Raw genomic sequence first — 21,171 nt, 5'->3', positions numbered from 1 at the left:
TGATTACCTCCTGCATAGATAACCCAAGATCAATAAGTTTGGAATTATTTGAGAAGAGCTTGGGAATTGTCCTTTCCCAATTAGCAACTGCTAAAGTGGTGGCCTAATGACCGAACTGATGGGAGATTTCACTGTGAGCAGTGAGTGTTGAACACAATAGGACAATCACCACATTCCCAGGGGTGGTATTGCCATCCGTCAAAGGGGCCAATCTTGTGGCTTGTTCAACAAGACCTTTAATATCACCCCAGGTTATGTGAGGTCCGTTTGCATTGTTGAGTCCCTTGTGTGTGGGTTTTCTTCTCCAGAGTTAGGTCCTTGATCTTTTTGGGTGGTGGTTCTTCAGGTCCAGGGCTTGACTTTCTGGCAGGCACCTAGGTGTTGTGAGGCTCCTCTTAATATATGCAAACCCTCAACCCATGGTTAGAAGGGGCCCCAGAGCATCCCATGCATTTTTTCTGGGATCCTTTCATGAGACCAAAGGTAGATGGGAGGGCCCTGAGAGGGGGCTCTGATATTTATGGGCTGTTGTTTCTATAGAAGATTGTGACATTGAAAGAAAAATTAAAGCAAATAAGTTTTTGTTTAAGGCATTGAGTGGGGTCTTGGTATAGTTTCGCCCCTCTGTTTTGTAGCATAGTCTTTAATTCCTTAGGTGCTTTTTGTAGTATGCCTTGAGCCTGAGGGTTATGGGGATCCCAATTAAGTGCTGTAAATGCCAATGATTGCAAACCCCTTGGAATGTCTTGCTAGTATAGGCTGGCCCATTGTCAGTTTTAATAGACATGGGAACATCCATAATTCCAAAACATTTAATTAGATGAGAGATGACCTTTTTGTGGTTTCTCCTGTGGAGGCTGTGGCCATTACATAGCCTAAATAGGTATTATGATTACATGAATATATAATTTTTTAGACATTGATGGACTTCTCTTTTATTCATGTATTTGTACATGGTGCTGAGAAACAAACCCAGCACCTCACACATGCTAGGCAAGTGCTCTACCACTGAGCCACAACTCTAGCCCCACATGAATATATTTGAAATTTCCAAAAGGACCATAATGAGTGACATCCATTTTCCATAAAGCATTAGATTTTAACTCTTAGGGATTCACTCCAGCAGGGTGTAAAGGGCCAATGGGAGAAAAAGGGTGCACACTTTTTGAAGTCTCTGACTAGCTGTCTGCAAGCCTCTTTAGTCCTGCCTTTATGCAACTGCCGTGGCTGAGGCAAGCAGAGAGGCTTGAGCTTCTTGTGTCCCTGTATCCTGGGTGGCCAAAGTCCAGTCATCTAGTGTGCAGTTTTGTACTGGCACCACTGCTGCTCTTTGTTCCTTATTTAATCTTAGATCAGTTCCTTGGCTAAGGCCTCCCTGGGTCCTTCATGAGACACCTTTCCTTCTACCACCTTCTTTACTCTGTCAATAAACTATGGCAAGTCCTCAGTGGCTTTCTGCCTTAAGCCCTGTATAGAAACTGTACCTCCCCCAGCTGGTAACTTCCTCCAGGTCCTTAAAGCACAGAGTTGGACCTGATTGAAATAATTTGGTAGGCCTGTTCACATTAATCATAGAAAAAAAAATGTCTTCCACTTCCAAAATGTTGTGGGCTCAAGAGAGGTTCCGTGTGGGTCTTTCCAGTCTTGAGGACAATTAAGTTCAAGATTGAGTGATTTGAGCATCTGCTTTGCAAACGGCCCCCAGAGCTCGTCCTCTTTCACTGCCTTCTTTAACTTTTTCAGAGAACCCAATGTGTGTGGATACTAAGTGGCAGCATGCTGTAGTGTGGGGGCTGTGTTGACTGGGAAGGCTTGTGTTCCCTTACCCCACTTTTCTTGTTTTATCTTACATATATCTTCAGTAGGATCTCTGGCCTCCTGGAAAGGGTTTCTGGGAGACCATGGCTTGAGTCTGTCTGGCAGCCTGGTCATTTCTAAACTGTCATAGTCCATTGCTGGCTTTGGCCTTGCCTTATAAGGAGGCAGTTGCCCTTGACTCAGGGAAGGATGTATTCTTTGCCTGTCAGTAAAAGGCGCACTTGCACCATTTGTGGTCACCTCTTCCTGCACCATGAAGGCTAGAGGTATCACTGCCTCTTTCCCTCCTGCACCTGCTGTGGTTGCTTGCTTTGAGGTAGACTGTCACCCCCACTTTTTCCCCCTTGTCTTTTTTTCATAGCCTCATCTCCTCTCATGGCCATCATTACATGACAAGGGTCTATTGCAGGGCCCCCTAAACCTTGCTGAATGACTGTCATAATAGGAAAAAAAATAGTGGTAAAGTATACCCCTGTCTCACTTCAGCTTGCCATACATTTGCCATTATCTTGTCCCATATTGTAGGATCAAAATCACCAGCAACATTGATCCACGGGTTGGTTTTTATATCCCAGAACTTCTGCGCTTCTCTCTTATTCAGGGTTAAACCTCTAGTATCTAAGAGAATGTGCAGCACTTGCAGCTGGGAGTCTTTGGTGGAACTCTGTAGGTTCCCCATTTCTCATTCCTCACCCCTCTGTGAAGGGCCACACCCTGTCTTATAGGCTTACCTCAGGTCCCTGCTTGGGCATCACGTGCATGGGCTCTCTCTCATCCAGCGAGGAGATCCACAGAGCCGAGTAGAGGAGAGTGTGGCAGCTGAGTCTCAAATCAAGACCTCCAGAGACCAAGCAGGAAGCAGGTCTAATTGTTTTCACACAGTTACCATGTATATATATTCAGGCAGTAGGTAAGCAGATTACAGGCAGCCACCAATGCTAACTGTCCTTGCAGCAACCAGTTGGGGAGTGGGGCGTGGAACAAGCGCAGGGACTGTAACACATGGCCTTATGCCCACGACTGTGCCTATAGGGTAAATTTTCTGCTGCTCACACACCTAGCATGAGGTTAGTGGCCTGCCACTGAGATGCCTTTAACATACACCATGTATGTAGTACTCTATGAACCTGTCCCCACATTGCCAGATGTTATTGATGCCAGTTTTGAAGGAAAGATTATGATTACAGTTCAAACAAAATGTGTTATTCAGCTTTCTCCATGGGATAGGATAGCACAAGTAATATTCTCGCCTTGTTACTCTGTGAATGGTCTGGGTGAAATCCAGACTTCTGGGTCCCCATACTGGGGTGTATTGGGCTCTTTTGGTTAGACAGGAGCACACTCTATTAGATCTTAAAATCAACCTTAAAAATTTCAGAACTGTGCTTGATATGGGAGCAGACAAATTAGTTACTTCTAGAAGGTAATGAACAAGAAGTGGCCTTTACACATTGCACCTGCTAGCTTAGAAGGGATTGATCAAATTGTACAACCTGCCCAGATAGCTCAATACATTCAATGGGAGGATAAAAAGATTAATTCTGGAATTTTTAAACCATATATCTTAGACACTTTGACAGTAAATTCATGGGCTTAAGGTATTCTAAGCATCCTGTGTTGTTATTAATAACTCCAAACTCTATTGTGTCACATCAGGAAGTTAACCAAAAATTTATTTCTCCTAGAGAATTTGAAAGGAATCAAGAAGAAGGATATTTACCTATAGCCCAATCTTTTCAGGAAAGACAAGTTAATTCACCCAGTCAAAATTTTGGCAGGGGCACTGACTTCCTTTCCTGTCCCAAATCATAGCAGAAAATATTAACTGGCTTATAGAAGAGCCAATTTGGGTTTGTCAGTGGCCCTTAACAGTGGAGAAACTAAAAATAGCCAATATTTTGGTCCAGGAACAACTTCAGGCTAGTGATATAGACCAAACCTTTAGTCTCTGGAATGCACCAACTTCTGTGATTAAGAAGAAATCCAGTAAGTGGAGATTGTTTTAAGATCTTAGGACAGTCAATCACATTATCAGCCCCATGGGTGCCTTGCAAACTGCCGCAGTCTGGCTGCAGCAAAATAACTGGGGCGGGGGGGGGGGGGGGCGGGGATGACGAACAACTTGTGTTCCTTGATACAGCAGGAGTAGGAGCTGTTTATTGTAGGACAACAGAGGTATTTATACATTCCACACAGCTTATCTTAATTAGCATAAACTAGATACATCAGTCAACCAATAAGAAATCTCCACACTTAATGGCTCACTGGTGTTACTTCACAAACCACTCCCTCTGGCATTTTGCCAGGCGCCATCCAGACTTGTTTACAGACTCTAACATTTCTCTGGCAAAATGCCAGGTGCCATCCTGACTTGTTTACAGACTCTAACAGCAAACAGAACTTCTTTCTCTTACAGCCATTCCTTTTGATTATCATCTAATGATGATAGATCTAAAAGATTACTTTTTCATTATACCCTTGCATCCAGATGATTGTAAACAAACAAAGAAAAAACAACAAAAATTGCTCTTAGTGTTTCAGCAATAAATTTTAAGAGATATTACTGGAAGGTGTTATGTGTAATAGTCTTTGTTAAAATTTTTGGTACAAGCTGTCATACCTGTAAGAGAAAAATTCCCTGATGCATATATTATTCACCTTATGGATGACATACTTTTAGCTCATGATAGTCCACATGTACTTTTAAAAATTTTTGCTCATTAGAAAATTCACTGTCTGCAGTGGGTTTGTGCATAGCACCCGAAAAGATGCAAAAGACATCTCCTTTTCAGTATCAAAGTAATATAAAAGAAAGATGCACTGTTCATCCTCAGGGATTGTACCCAGGTGGGTCTTAGCACTAATTCACATCCCCAGTACTTTCTGTTTTTCATTTTGAAACAGGGTCTCACTACGTTGCACAGGACCTCATTACATAGCTGAGGTTGGCATTGACTGTGCAGTCTTCCTGCCTAAGGCTTTCAAGCTGATGGGATTACAGGAATGTGCCACTGTGCCTGGCTCACTGGTGTCTTTTTTTGAAAAACATCTGACCCAAATTGATTTATGAGTTTTAAAAAAATTGACATTTTGTTGTAATGCATTTGATCCATTTGATATTGTTTTGTTTTTAAAAATGTTTCCCTTACTCTTCTCACTAATTGTTTTAACATTCACAATTCCTTTTAACTTTAAGTGTATCTTTTATTCTGAATTACAGCTCAAATAAACTCATGTAAAACTTGAGCTCTACCATTTCCTGGATGCTTCATAAAATGTCCTAAATTGTGAATACTATTACTGAAAGCAAAAGTAAGTAAAATGGTGACAGATCTTGATGGATCAGTGATGCTTTATTAAAAAGCAGAGGGGCACAGTTTCAAGAAAGAAAATGGCATCAGGTTACATACAGTATGGGTCTGAGTTTTATAGGGTTTAGTTAGAATTAATCATAGTAGAATGTATTGGTTGGGTAGTCAGGGAAAACAATTGTAGGATGGGAATTTGTGAAAGTCCAGACCCTATTGTTTTCCTTCTCTTCCTGGGAACCATTGTTCTCCTTTTTTCCCTGGGGTTATTGTTCCCACAAATATATACTTATATATAATTTTTTTTTTTTTTTTGTGTGTGTGTGTGTGTCCCTGGGACAGGGGTGGGGAGGGGAATATATATATATTTGTTTTCTTCTCCTCATTTTTAGTCATTTTGTTGAAGCTTTTTTTTTTTCTCATTCTGTTTTTGGAGGGTTAGGTTCCCCCCCCCTCTTTAATTTTGTTTATGTGTCAATGAATTTTTATTTTTATTTATTTTTATGTGGTGCTAAGAATCAAACCTAGTGTTTCATATGTGCAAAGCAAGCAATCTACCATTGTGCTTTGATCCCAGCCCGTGAGGGTTAGGGATTTTGATTAGCATATTTTGATTTTTTTTTTTTTTTTTGGTATGGCCTTTTGTACTACTTTATTTTTCTTTCGCAGTCCAATTCTATTTTCTTTATATTCATAATTGTTTTTCCTCTCCCCTTCCTCACTAACAACATAACCTATATTTCCACTGTGTCTGCCATATTTATCCTTTGAAACTGAAAATGTTTTCTATCCTCCTACCTTTTTTCTTTCCTCATACTGAATTCTATCTTTAACACCTCAATACTATTTGATGTATATGATGTCTGCCCCTACCACTAATGCCAGAGCAATAATTAACAAAGAAGAAGTAATAGACAGCACCTATTTTTTAATATTATGTCAGACATAACTTATGATTATTTATTGTTCAGTGATGGAAATTGTTGATCCTTCTCTTTCTGCCTATTGTATCAATTGATGCTATAGATATCAAAATAGAAACCAAGTACCTGTCTGCTGTTATGTACTGTTTGCAAAGATTGTTGTTATCATTGGCCTCTCCCCTAATTTGTGACGTACTAGTAATACAGAGGCACAATAAACTTATAAGATAGAAACTACAGCTTCAGATCTATCCAGATAGATGGATAGACACACAAGTATATTAAAAAAAATCAAGGGGGAAAAAAATCCCCAACAATAGAGAATACCTCAACAACAGACCCTATGGACACCACAGTGGAGGAAATGTCAGAGATGGAATTCAGAAAGTTCTTGGTAAAGCTTATCTATGAGTTAAGAGAGCACATAAAAAACAACATCAGAAAGCTAATACAGCAAATAAAATATTACCTCAATAATGAGATGGAGATCATGAAGAAGAATCAGTTGTAAATCCTTAAAATGAAGGCATCAAATTAAAAATTTGATGGAAAGCATCACAAACAGACTAAACCATGGGAAAGATACATACATTTGCAGGCCCTGAAGACAAAATATATAATCTTGAATGGGGGAAAAAAAGATGACTATGGAAAAAAAGATGTTAAAGGACCATGCAGAAAACTTTTTAAAAATATGGGATTTCATTAAAAAGCTAAGCTTAAGATTCTTCGGGAGAGATGAAGGCTTTGAAATACAGACTAATGTAATGCACAATATTTTCAGTCAAACAATATCAGAACATTTCCCATATCTTAAAAAGAACATGGAAAATTAAATACAGAAAGCATACAGGACTCCAGATATTTAAAAAAAATTAAAACACACCTACTTTAAGACATCATTTTGAAAATGCTTCGTATACAGAAAAATTATAAAATTTTAAAAGCAGCAAGAGAAAAACACTAGTCACATTTAGAGGCAAGCCTATCCAAATCTCAGCTGATTTTTTTAACCCACACTCTAAAAGTTAGGAGGTCTTAGAATAATATATACCAAGCTCTAAAGGAAAATGGGTGTGGACCTAGAATACTGTATCCAACAAAATCAAGGTTTACATTTGAAGATGAAATAAAAACCTTTCAAGGTAAACGGAAGTTAAAAGAATTTACACCTGTAAATCTGGCTCTATAAAACTTAATAAAATATTTCAAGAATGCACAGAGAATAAAAACCAAAGCCAGCAAAGGGAAAAACAACAATAGAAGAATACTCAATCAAAGGAGAATCTAATTCAACTTAAAAGCTAGAAATAACTTAAAATGACAGGAAATAAAAAGCATCTTTCAATAACAACACTCAGTGTGAGCACTCTTCAAATGACTCCACCTAAAACTGCTGAAATGCTGAGAACTTTTTGAACTCCAAAGGAAAGAATCCTTTAACATTTCATCAAGATTTTCTACAATTCTTTTTCTTTGTTTAATTGTGACCTTAATGGTACATGAACATTTATACAATTCATGTTTTATTTTCTACCATTTTTGAAGGCAGCTATTTTTCATGGGTTAGTTTTTTGTAAACTAGGATGTTTTGATTAGTATATTTTGATTTTGTTTTTAATTCTTAATTTTTTAATTTATATACACATATATTCTCTTCTCCTACCTGTTTCTTCTGATACTCTCTTTTCTTCTGCAAACTGCAAATCTATTTTTTTCTATTTTACTGTTTTTAAAAGTTTATTTATTCTTCTCTCCTCCTCCCTTATAATCATTACATTGTATATGACTTCTCTCCTTTCCCTGTCCACAATTTGAAATTATAAAACATTTGGAAACTTTCTATTTTTATAGTAGGCAATAACTGATCATATCATTTCTCTTTACTGTGATAATTAACTTTTTTGACATCATAGTGGGAACTATTTGGTTTAATGCTGCATATTGTTGTTCTTATTATTTGTATTCCCCTAAACAGTGATATGATGGAAACCTTCTAGAACAATAAAGTCCACATGGTTGAAACTCTCCTACCTGAGATCCATACTATTAGATGGGTAGACAAACAAACATGAAAAATCAAGGGAAAAAATTGCCCCAAACAAACCAAGATACTTCAATAACAGAATTCATCAATACCACAGTGGAAGAAATGTTAAGTAAGGAGTTTAGAATGTATATAGTTAAATTTTATCTGTAAAGTAAATGATGGTATAAGAAATGAAATTCAAGAGAAAATACATGAAGTTAAAGATCATTTCAATAAAGAGGCAAAGATTCTAAAAAAACAACAACAACAACAACAAAACAAGCATAAATCCTCAAAATAAAGGAAATAATAAATGGAGTTAAAAATTCAATAGAATGTATTACCAACAGACCAGACTGCTTAGAAGACAGAACATCAAGCAATGAAGACAAAATATATAATCTTGAAAATAGATTTGACCATGGAGAGGATTTTCAGAAATCATGAACAGATCTTCCAAGAACTATGGGATAACATAAAAAACAAATTTATGATTCATCAGGATAGATGAAGGTGCAGAGATACAAACCAATAAAGTGCACATTCTTTTCTATAAAATAATATCAGAAAATTTTCAGACCGAATGAATAAAATGGAAAATCAAATACAAGAGGCTCATAGGACCCCAAATATACAAAATCACAACAGACCCAAGGCATATTATAATGAAAATTCCTAACATACAGAATAAGGACAGAATTTTAAATGCTGTGAGAGAAAAAAATATTAGATTACATATAGGGGGATAAAAATTCCAATCTCCGCTGATTTCTCAACCCAGCCCCTCAAAGCTAGGAGATCCTGGAATAACATGCATCATGCTCTGAAAGAAAGTGGGTGTCAACCAAGAATCCTATACCCAGTAAATTTAAGCTTCAGATCTGAAGATAAAATAAAAACCTTCTATTATAAACAAAAGTTAAAAAATTTGCAACTAGAAAGCCTGCACTACAGAACATTGCCAACAAAATATTCTATGAAGATGAAATGAAAAAAAAATCAAATCCAACAAAGGTAGGAACTACAAAAAAGAATATAGGAAATCAAAGGAGAAACTAAGGGATCATGGGAGGAATAGATGAACTCTAGATAGGGCAAAGGGGAGGGAGAGAAAGGGAGGGGCATGGGGGTAAGAAAGTGGAATGAGATGGACATTATTATCCTAAGTACATGTAGGAAGACACGAATTGTGCGACTCTACTTTTTGTACAACCAGAGATAGGAAAAAATGTGCTTTATATATGTAATATAATTTGTAATAAATTCTGCTGTCATATAAAATAAATTAGAAAAAAAGAGAAACTAATTCAATTTAAAAACTAGAAATAAACCCAAATGTCTGGGAATACAAAGCACATCTCAGTAATAACCTTGAATGTAAGTGGACTAAAGTCATCAATCGAAAGACATAGACTGGATGATTGAACTAAAATAGAAAACTGAACAATGTGCTATCTCCAAGAGACTGAACTCATAGGAAATGACATCTGAAGACTGACGGTGAAAAAAATGGAAAAAAATCATTTCATTCACATGGATCATGTAAATAAGCTGGGGTTTCTATCCTCATATCAGATAAAGTCCACTTTATCCTCATATCAGATAAAGTCCACTTTATCTGAGAAGGGACAAAATTAATGAGAAGGGACAAAAGTCTCTATCCTCATCAGATAAAATGAACTTTATCGGATATGAGAAGGTGCAAAATTAATGAGAAGGGACAAGGAAAGCCATTTCATATGTATTAAGGGGATCAAACATCAACAAAACAATCACATATTTATACCCAAACAATGGAGCATCTATGTACATCCAACAAATCCTTCTCAATGGAACCAACCTAGGTGTCCCTCAATAGATGAATGGATAAAGAAAATATTAAATAGATACTCATGGAATATTACTCAGCTTTAAAGAAGAGAGAAGTTATGGCATTTGCCAGTAAATGATGAGAGTTGGAGAATGTCATAAGCCAATCCCACAAAACCAAACACCAAATGTTTTCTCTAATATGTGGATGATAATTCACAATAAGGTGTGTGAGTGTGTGTGGGGGGGCACTAGGGCAGAATAGTGTTACCTTAGATTAGGTAGAGGAAGTGATGGGGAAAGAGGGGAGGGGATGTGGGGATAGGAAAGATAGTAGGATAAAACAGACATTATTACTACATGTATATATGTGACTACATGATCAATAGGATTCTGCAACATGTACACTCAGAAAAATGAGAAATTATATTCCATCTGTGTAAGATATATCAAAGTGTATAAATTCATTCTACTATCATGTATAACTAATTACAACAAATTAAAAAATAAAATAAGTTTATGCTAACTTAAAGAAGAAGAAATAAACCACAATTCAATAATACTTGGCACTTTTAATATGCCTATGTCACCACTGGATAGATCTTCAAATAATAACTAAATAAAAAAGTTATAGAAGTAAAACATACAATTGATAATTTAGACTTAAGACATATATGTATGTATACATATAATATTTCATCCATCAGTGACTGAATATACTTTCTTAGCAGCACATGAATCCTTCTAATATAGAGTCGTTATGTAAGCTTTCACATATGTTGGCATACAATTGTAATATTACTGTAACATATTTTTGGCATCTGTAAAGTTATGTTTTTCTGTTCTTTCTTCCTGATTAGACTTGTTTATTTTAGTCCAATTTTAGCTGTATTCTTTTTCTTAATTTTATATATTTTGGCACCTACTCTTATTTTTTTCTCCTACTACATATTTAAAAAATAATTTGTTATTCTAGCTTCTTTTTGATACTAATAATTTAAGTTATAATTATTCTTCTCAGTACTGTTACATTTGAGATATTTTGATATTTTAAGCTTTTTTTAGTACTTAGTTCAAAGCCCTTTTTATTTACTTATCTTGTACTTTCTTTCTTGACCTCTCAGATATTTAAAAGTGTTCCATTTAATTTTGAAGTATTTGACCTGTGAGAGTAGGTGAATGATTTCTAATACAATAAGTAATGCACAGTCTGCATGACTTAAAAAAATACAACAAAACCACTGAATGTAAATGGTCTAAACTCTGATAAAAATAATAATTAAAAAAAGACAGATTGAATAAAAAATTAAGACCCAAAAATTAGTTGTCTCCGAATGATTTACTCAAAAAGAAAGAGATCTGCAGTATCAAGGTAAAAATTTTGGGGAAAAAAATCATTCACATGGTCCTCATAAACAAGCAGGGGATTCCTATCCTCATATAAGATAACATGGACTTCAAACCAAAGTTAATCAGAAAAGACAAAGAGGGCCATTTCATACTGATGAAATGAAAGGAGAAGAAATAAGGAGTGAAATAAAAAACACTTAGCAGTAAATGAGAACAGCATTACAACATATCAGAACCTCTGGGACACTATGAAGGTGGCTCTAGGAGGTAATTTCATAGTATTGAGCTCATTTAATGAACAGAAAGACACCAAACAAATAATCTAACATTACATTTCAAGACTCTAGATAAAGAAGAACAAATCAGTATGAGTGCCAATACTAGATGGGAAATAAAATCAGAGCCCAACACATTGAAATTGACATTAACAACAACAACAAAAAAAATAAATAAAAAATTAAAAAAAATTAATGGATCAAAGAGTTGGTTCTTTGATAGAATATGAAATTCATAAATTTTTAGTCCAGCTAAATAAAAATGCAAATTATTCAACCCATAAAGACAATGAAAATATCACCAGAAACACTACAGAAATATAAATGAGTACTTTGAAAATTTATGCTTCAGTGAACCAAAAAATCTTGGTGATATTGACACATTCCTAGTGACATATGATCTGATCAAATTGAACCAGAGGGATATAGAAAATTTAAGCATAAATTTCTAATAATAAAATTTAATAAGTCATCAAAAACCTACCCAAAATGAAAAGTATAGGACTCTATGGATTCTCCTTTTTAAAGACTAACATCAATCCTCCTTGAACTATTTCACAAAATAGAAAAGGATATGAAAACCAGACAAAGACACATGAAGGAATGAAAACTTCACACCAATATCCTCAATGAACATAGATGTAAAACGTTCTTAATAAAATACTGGCAAATTGCATACAAAAACAAATTACAAAAATAGTTCACAATGGTGAAGTGGGTTTTATCCCAGAGATGCAAAGTTGGTTCAACATATGGAAATCAATAAATGTGACACATCACATAAATAGTTTTAAAGACAAAAAACACATAATTATCTCAAGTTGCAGACAATGTATTTGCCAAAATAGAGCTTCCACTCCTGTATAGAATACTGGAAAAACTAGGGATAGAAGGAAATTTCCTCAACATTGTAAAAGGTATATATGACAAATTAAAGACAAGCATCATTCTAACTGGAGAAACTGAAATAATTCCCATTAAAAAGAGGGGCTTGACAAGGATATCCCATTTTACCACTTCTGTTAAACAAGGCATTTATAAATAGAAAAAGCAGCCAGCAAAATTCATTTGGAAAAGTAAGAGGCTTAGAATAGTTAACAATTCTTAGGGAGAAGTATGAAGCAGGATGTATTACAATACTAGGCTCTAAATTATACTACTGAGCTCTAGTAACAAAAACAACATGATACTGGCACCAAAATAGGCAAAAATGCCAATGGAACAGAATAGAAAACAGAAAAACTCACATAAAAAGTTACCTCGGGACTGGGGTTGTGGCTCAGCAGTAGAACACTTGCCTCTCATATGCAAGGCCCTGGGTTTGATCCTCAGCACCACATACAAATAAATAAATAAAAGGTATTGTGTATAACTACAACTAAAAACAAACAAACAAATACATACATACATACATACAAGTTACCTCATATTAGACAAAGGTACTGAAAATGCACACTGGAGAAAAGATAGCCTCTTCAGCAAATGGTCTTGGGAAAAGTGGGAATCTATATGTAATAGAATTCAAGTTAATTCCTGTTTCTCACCCAGCACAAAAATCAACTCTTAGTGGATCAAAGACTTAGAAATTATACTAGAAGACTTGCAACTACTAGAAGAAAATGTAGGTCTAACGCTTCAACACCTTGGCACAGGAACTGACTTCCTGAACAAGACTCTATAATAAAAAAATGAATAAATAGGGGCTGGGGTTGTGACTCAGAGCACCTGCCTGACACATGTGAGGCACTGGGTTCAGTCCTCAGCACCACATAAAAATAAACAAACAAAATAAAGATATTGTGTCCATGTATAACTAAAAAAATATTTAAAAAGTGAATAAATGAGGTGGCATCAAACTAAATATCTTCTTCACAGCAAAAGAAACAATCACACTGAGATTAGCTCAGTGGCAAAGCATCTGTCTTGCATTTGTCAAGTCCTGGGTTTTACACTGTGTTCCAAAAAAATAAAAGAGCATGAAGACATAATCTACAGAATGGGAGAAAATATTTGCCACCTGGACATTTTGTTAATTTCTAGGATATACAAGGAATTCAAAAAGCTTAACACTCCCCTCAAGGAGGGGCAGGAATTATGTTTCATACTTAAACTTAACCATGACTTCTCCACCAATGGTGCCAAAGGTGTTTACACAAATAGGAACAAGATGCACATCTGAAGGAAAGCAGATGTGTGCAGTCAAGGGTCTTACGCAAAGTGAAGGAGATTATCAAGTGGCTAGTTGTCATGACTTTACTGCATTCATTTTCCTTTTCCCCAAAGCAAACCAATGGTGGAGCAATTCATACCATAAAGGTAGAGAAGACAGAAATTCCCTGAAGCAAAAGGAGCCTTGGTAGTTTCTGGGAAGGTATCTTTCTTTTTCCCCTTTACTTAGAGGAAAAGCACCTCCAGTTCAACTTGAGGCAATCTTACCCCATCTCCTAATTTTCCAGTGATTAGGCTTCAACAGGCTTATCAACCAACCACTTTGTATCCTCTATAATGGAAGCAAAATTACACAGAGTTCCAGGCCTGCTTATGAAGATTGAAGCAGGTGCACTCTCAGGTCCCCTGCTAGACACCAAATTTGATACAGATGTTTTGGTCCTTGTTCCGATACAACAGTAATGAGTACAAAGTTGAGAGAAAAAGGAAAATCGAGGTTTTATTGCTTTGCTACCAAAGGAGAAATTCAGGGGATTTCTGTTTTAGAATCTGTGTTTTTAATTTTCAGGGGTAAAGGGGACCAGGCGATTTCAACGGGTACACTCCAGGTGTCCCTACATAATTTACTTGTAGTCCTGAGAGAGAGTTTGTGTCATTTCTTAGATCTTTTTTTTTTTTTTTTTTTTAGTTTTATTTGTTATTTTCATTATACATGACACTAATTTTTGACATTTATACCAATTTGGAGTACATGGATTTCTTCATTTCTGTGGTACAGGCTCTGAAGGATGGAGAGCTTGTTTAATGGAAGAAAGGTCAATCTCATTTTCTTTATGGCTATAAAGACATAGTGGAAATAGAGAAAAAGGGAAAAAAGTTAGTTTTAAAATAAGCCACAGTGATAGAACAGCAAGGGTTATGATCAAAGCATGAAGTGGACTTATTTCCCCCCGCCCCATAGGAAGGAGCAAATAAAACACAAGGAAGTTCAGAATTGGAGGCATTGATGAAAATTGGAGAATTTAGATCGAGCTAGGCATAGTGGCACATGCTGTTAATGCTGAGTACTTGAAGTAGGGCAAGAAAGTCACAAGTTCAAGAAAAGCTACATACTTAAGACAGGGCATAAAAAGAATACATTTTGGCTTAGGCTGAAGCAGGTCAATTTTAATGGTATAGAAGGAGGGAGGGAAATTAAAGCCAAGTTTTGTTAAAATTATCTTGTTCTTGCCACTGGGTAAAACGCTGTCCAGTAACTATTTATGAAAGAATAATTGGGAATATGCAAAATCAGTGCCTTGGTTGTTACAGATAAAATTGGGAGCACCATATATGTGATAATAGGGGGTTAGTCTTTGCAGTAAACTTCTGGAGCTTATTCACCCATTGCACTGCTTATGGAGTTTGAATTGTTTGATGTTTTTTCTTTTGATTATATTGACAGTGTTATTTTTATTTGTCTCCAAATAGTGTTTCATAAATATTTTACACTTTACATGAAACAGTGTATTATATAAAATAGATTGACATAAATTGACTGGTAAATATTAGTGAAACATATCAGCCATGGTGCCTTGCATGCATGTGTGTTTATTCCTTAGGAACATTTACCCTTACTTTTCATGTGAATATATATTACTTTTTATTGATAACCTACAACATTGAGTAAACCTACAACATTGAGCACTTTCCTATGTGATCTTATTCTGCTTAATCATTTTGTATGTTTATTACTTTTATCTTTTTTAACATATTTCACTGATAATTCATTTCTATTGATACTCTTTTCATATACATATTTTCTCTCAGGTAGCATTATCTCTTTTCACCTCCTCTTACCTTTTCATGGACTTTTAAATTTTAGTGGAGTTTAATTTATCAGTTTCTTCTTTGGGCTTGTTTAATTTTCTCAAAAAAAAGAAAAAATCTTAAGGGACCAGAGGGGATATTAAGCTCCGAGAATTAAAGCATATTATTCCCATGCCTCATCTCCAGAGAATGGCTTTTTCTGGAGCTACTCTTCATCAATTAGAATCTGGAATGTGTGAATGTATATTCTTCTGCGAGTAGGTTTTCTTTTTGAAATGTGTTTCAAACAGACTCCTTACCTAAGTGAGCTAATAAGTTATTTTATTTAATTTAAAAGTAGTGCTTCTGTCCAACTCCCATTTTTATGTGTTTAATAATTGTTTTCCTTTTGTAAAATCTTTGGTTTTCTTTGATGAAAATAGACTGAGAGAACAATTGTTAGAAGCCTTGATTGTATAGCCACCAGCCTCTACTACCTCCTTCCTTTGTATGGTAGCCAGTTCTTTCTTGTGCAGTTCTGTCCAGAGTCCAGATTTTTCTTGTTTGAATATTATCTCTGTAATATGACATAGAGACAATGGTGATTCCATGTCCGAAAGGAAAATAAAGGAGTAGCCCACTAAAGGAACGGTAAGAAAACTCCCAGTTCTTGAAAGCCAAGGTAAAGCTCTGATAAAATGCAAAGGTCCCTTGAAAAGAAGAAACAGGTTTAGAAGAGCTTCAGCTAAGGATGTATTATTCTGACATCATTCAGGCAGGGTTTGAATTGCGTCTACTGTTATTCTATGTCTGTGTGGGGCCTGGAACTCTGTCTAGTAATGAATTCTTGGTGTGAACTGTTCAACTGGGTCAGCAGTCATAAATGAGGGGTCGTCCTTCTACAGCCTCACAGCACTTTGTCTATCATGCCTCTGGAACTCTGGAGTCTTCTCTGCTTGTAAGGTCCATGTAACTCTGTAGAGGCCTCTTCTGAAGTGCAGGTCATGCAGAACTCTAGAAAGCATGCTGAAATACCTAGAATGCCAGATAGTTAAGAATATGTTTAGCTGGGAATACTGAAATGATGAGGGTAGCTCATTGAAGAAAGGGTGAATCAGCTGTAGAGAGACTGTGTCCTGCCTAAAATTATTTTTACATTCATCTGATCAAGGACCACTGCTTTGACCTCATGACCCTATGACCCTTCTGGGACATGCTGTGGCAGATGAGCCAGCAGCTAAAACTTCTGGACAGTGTCTGCCAGGAGCTATTACTGGATATTTCTATGTCTCCACAATTTGTGTTGAGTACACAAAAAGTCAAAGAGTAGCTTTGTTGACTGAGGACATTAGTTCTTCCTTTCTCCTCAGGGTTCATTCATTTTCTCTGATTCTTTCACAATATGAGAAGCAGGATTTTAAATTGAAGATCCCCATTCCCTCATTCTGACTGCTCACTGAGCTGACATTGAAGCCTTCAATTTTGAACTCTTTCCACAAGTCCTCAAATATCTTTTTTCCTTTCCCTGCACTATTTGAAACTGGCATAGTGATTTAATTGTTATTTCCCCACGAATAATGGATGATCCTTTCAAAAATAATTGTTTTAAAGAGGATAATGTTTCTCATGGTAAGAAAGGAGAGAACATTCACTGGATTCTGCCTTTCCCACTTTTGACTTTCTTGGGCGTGGTCACTTTATCAGAATATCTTTGACAACTGTTATGCATTTATCTAGGATGTCTCCCAAATCACACATGTTGTAATCATGGTCCCCAGTTGCAGGAAGGTTAAAAGATAGACTTTACATTGTTTCATGAGTGCTCTATATCTTCAGTATATTAGTCTAACTGGACTTGTGGAAAGACAGAACTGGTTGGAGGAAGTAGGTCACAAGTGTAGCCCTGAATCTGATTACCTTCTCTCAGTAATTTGGTCTTTCTTTACTGCCTGGTTCCCTAAAGCTGAACACCTTTTCTCCATGTCCTTCTTCCATGATGTTTATGCCATGGTAGGAATGAGCCTACCACAAACTGCATTCTCTAAAAGTATGACGTAAAATAAATGTTTTCACCTCTAAGTTATTAGTTTTAGTTGTTTATTTATTTTTTTTTCAATTTTTAAAAAAGGGTTATATTTTTATTTATTTTTTTAATTTATTTTTTTATTGGTTGTTCAAAACATTATAAAGCTCTTGACATATCATATTTCATACATTAGATTCAAGTTGGTTATGAACTCCCAATTTTACCCCAAATACAGATTGCAGAATCACATCGGTTACACATCCACATTTTTACATAATGCCCTATTAGTAACTGTTGTATTCTGCTACCTTTCCTATCCTCTACTATCCCCCCTCCCTCCCCTCCCATCTTCTCTCTCTACCCCATCCACTGTAATTCATTTCTCTCCTTGTTTATTTTCCATTTCCCTCACAACCTCTTATATGTAATTTTGTATAACAATGAGGGTCTCCCTCCATTACCATGCAATTTCCCTTTTCTCTCCCTTTCCCTCCCACCTCATGTATCTGTTTAATGTTAATCTTTTCTTCCTGCTCTTCCTCCCTGCTCTGTTCTTAGTTGCTCTCATTATATCAAAGAAGACATTTGGTATTTGTTTTTTAGGGATTGGCTAGCTTCACTAAGCATAATCTGCTCTAGTGCCATCCATTTCCCTGCAAATTCTATGATTTTGTCATTTTTTAGTGCTGCATAATACTCCATGGTGTATAAATGCCACATTTTTTTTACCCATTCATCTATTGAAGGGCATCTGGGTTGGTTCCACAGTCTAGCAATTGTGAATTGTGCTGCTATGAACATCGATGTAGCAGTATCCCTGTAGTACGCTCTTTTAAGGTCTTCAGGAAATAGTCCAAGAAGGGCAATAGCTGGGTCAAATGGTGGTTCCATTCCCAGCTTTCCCAGGAATCTCCATACTGCTTTCCAGATTGGCCGCACCAGTTTGCAGTCCCACCAGCAATGTACAAGAGTACACTTTTCCCCACATCCTCTCCAGCACTTGTTGTTGTTTGACTTCATAATGGCTGCCAATCTTACTGGAGTGAGATAGTATCTTAGGGTGGTTTTGATTTGCATTTCTCTGACTGCTAGAGATGGTGAGCATTTTTTCATGTACTTGTTGATTGATTGTATGTCCTCCTCTGAGAAGTGTCTATTCAGGTCTTTGGCCCATTTGTTGATTGGGTTATTTGTTTTCTTATTGTTTAATTTTTTGAGTTCTTTGTATAGTTGTTTAGGTCATAGGAACTGAAAAGCTTACTGAAAGAGAAACTTTACTAAGTCGAATGCCCTGGTCCACTGTCCTATTTTTGTACCTGGTCATGGATTTGAGAACTGCTTGCTGAATAGCCTTGGTACCCACAGGGGCCATTCACTTGGATTGTCAATAGACTATCAGCCTCCTTATAAAATCTTCCTAGAAGACATCCTGAGGGTTGCAGTGGAGTCACAGGAAAAATTAGTTGTCCTGTGGCTTAGAAGCATCTCCCATTATTCAATTAATCTACTTATGTAACTGCTCCGTATGTATTCTTTCCTTAGCCTCAATTCACTGCAGATAGAATGTATTCTCCTATCTTAATTTTCTCTGAGTTGTGAATGCAAGAAGATTATCCCAAAGTTCCAACAAAACCCACACACAGTTGTGCATATAAAAGTTCCACAATGTATTTCAGTGAGTAAAAAAAGGGATGGGAGAATGTCTTAGATGCCAGGATTTTCTTGACTATACCCTTGGATCCTGCATGTGTGTTATATTCAGTACTGTTTCCCTTGGCTTGTCACCTTAGGACAAAATGAAATACAAAGGAAGACAAAGACAAAGAGACAAAAACAAACAAGGGACCAAAACAACAACAACAAAATAACTTGTTTCATGTTTAACTTTTCTCTAACTGTAAAGTATATTTTGTTTCTGTAGCTTCAAATGTAACAGATATAACCAAAACAACTGGATATAACTTGAGTTTTAGAAAATAACTTGCCCTTACATTATGTAAGAATATTATTTGGCCTTCTTCTACCCAAAAGTGTTTTTAGTGGTTTCTCATGTGTGCTCTATTTGGTAGCTTATTTTAGATAAAATTCCATGGTTTATCTGTAAGTAGAAAAAAATCTCTCTTCCATTTTGGCTGAAGAAAAACAAACTCGATTCTTTGAAATTGTGTTGTAATTAAATCGGTGAATTCCAGATATATTAAATAATCTGTTCCTTTTCTTTGAACCCTTGTAAGAGTCAGGCATATATATTATTATCTGGACATTTTAAGCTAACATTAAATCATGTGAGATATGGCTTGGCAAATCCTAGAATTATTCACATATGATTTATATTAATGATTTGTTATTGTGGAGATAGCACCAAAATTATATATTTTCTGGGAAAATGGGTGCTTTTGTTTGTTTATGTTTTGAAATATAAAATCAGCCCTGACTAGTTATGGAGTCCCTGTTTTAAACAAACAAATAAATGAAAAATAAATAATATTTCAGTGGATATTTTTCGGTGGTAAATCTGTAAATTGACACTAGTTTCAACCCCTAATAAAAAACAAAACAAAACTCACTAAATGCGAATATTTTTATGTATTTACTCATTTAAAGGGGTCTTTTCTCCTTTAAAACTATATGAATAAAATTTGGAATCAGGGAGGTCTGAGCTAAATGACTTTTAGTTAAATTAATCTTGAACCTACAAATAAAGTCTTTGAAGAACCACATGTTTTGTTTCTTTAGAGGCCTATTTTCAAGATGTGGGTTTGAATTGTGGACAGTCACTCCTGAGAAAGAAGCCTAGGGAAGGACAAGGGAAGAAGACATGCTTGGTCTCCAGTTGTGTGGCCCAGGTCAGGGGCTGCATTAAATTTACCTCCTAAAGTACTTCATGTTTAGAACTTGCAGTCTTCCTTTTCTATCTTTCACATCTGTGTTTAGCATATTTACCTACTTTACTTCCTTTGCTTCTCACAATAGTCAAATTTAACTCTACATTATATATATATACCCATATATATCTCCTATATTGAGAGCCTCCCTTCCATTCTTACACTTTTGTAAATTCATGCCATGACTGCATGACCTGCAAGATTGAAAAAGTTTTCTTTTTGAAAAAGGAGCATAAAAAATCTTGGTAATCTAGACTTCTGTTGGGGATGTTTTGGGCTCACTGAACATTGCTGAAGAAATGAAACATGCTTTGTTTACTTTATGTTTAGATGTTCCATTGTCTTTAAGTACTTGAGAAATGCACATCCTTTGTCCCTAACAACTTAGCTAGCCCTGAAAGGATGCAGTAATTAGGGCAGATTCATTCTGTAGAATGCTAAAGAAAGCCTACTGACATATACTTTAGAGCATAAGAGACATGTAAAGCTAAACAATTGCATAAAACTAATGTATTTTTATGAGTAGACTGACATTGGGCTTTACATTTTATTATATTTTGACTTGTCCACTGGTATCACGGCAGTGATATGTCCTTCTATGTCAATTGAGACTTCATACCAATCTGCTCTTGCACAGATTTAGCCTTATTTGCTTGGCCCAAATCCTCTCAGATTTTCTCTTTAAAGATAAACATTTTCTTGTTTTCATTAAGAACATTGTCAAGAGTTTTCTAAATAACCTTTGGAAACCATCATATTTGATACAGAATCTCTTCTTTATAACTTTTTTC

General features: G+C 35.9%; 1 protein-coding gene and 1 long non-coding RNA gene across 2 annotated transcripts in view; one reads left to right on the top strand and one right to left on the bottom strand.

Annotated features, from left to right (window-relative positions):
• The window catches only part of LOC139703269 (uncharacterized), a 132,503-nt gene that overhangs the window by 1,241 nt on the left and 110,091 nt on the right, over positions 1-21,171 (bottom strand). The window lies entirely within an intron of this gene.
• The window catches only part of LOC114083921 (zinc finger protein 721-like), a 114,169-nt gene that overhangs the window by 58,846 nt on the left and 34,152 nt on the right, over positions 1-21,171 (top strand). The gene's annotated exons all lie outside the window — the stretch shown is intronic.

Source organism: Marmota flaviventris, chromosome X (assembly GCF_047511675.1).
Source record: "Marmota flaviventris isolate mMarFla1 chromosome X, mMarFla1.hap1, whole genome shotgun sequence".
Taxonomy (NCBI): domain Eukaryota; kingdom Metazoa; phylum Chordata; class Mammalia; order Rodentia; family Sciuridae; genus Marmota; species Marmota flaviventris.
The sequence above is the reverse complement of the archived record's forward strand: the minus strand, read 5'-3'. Positions and strand labels throughout refer to the sequence as shown.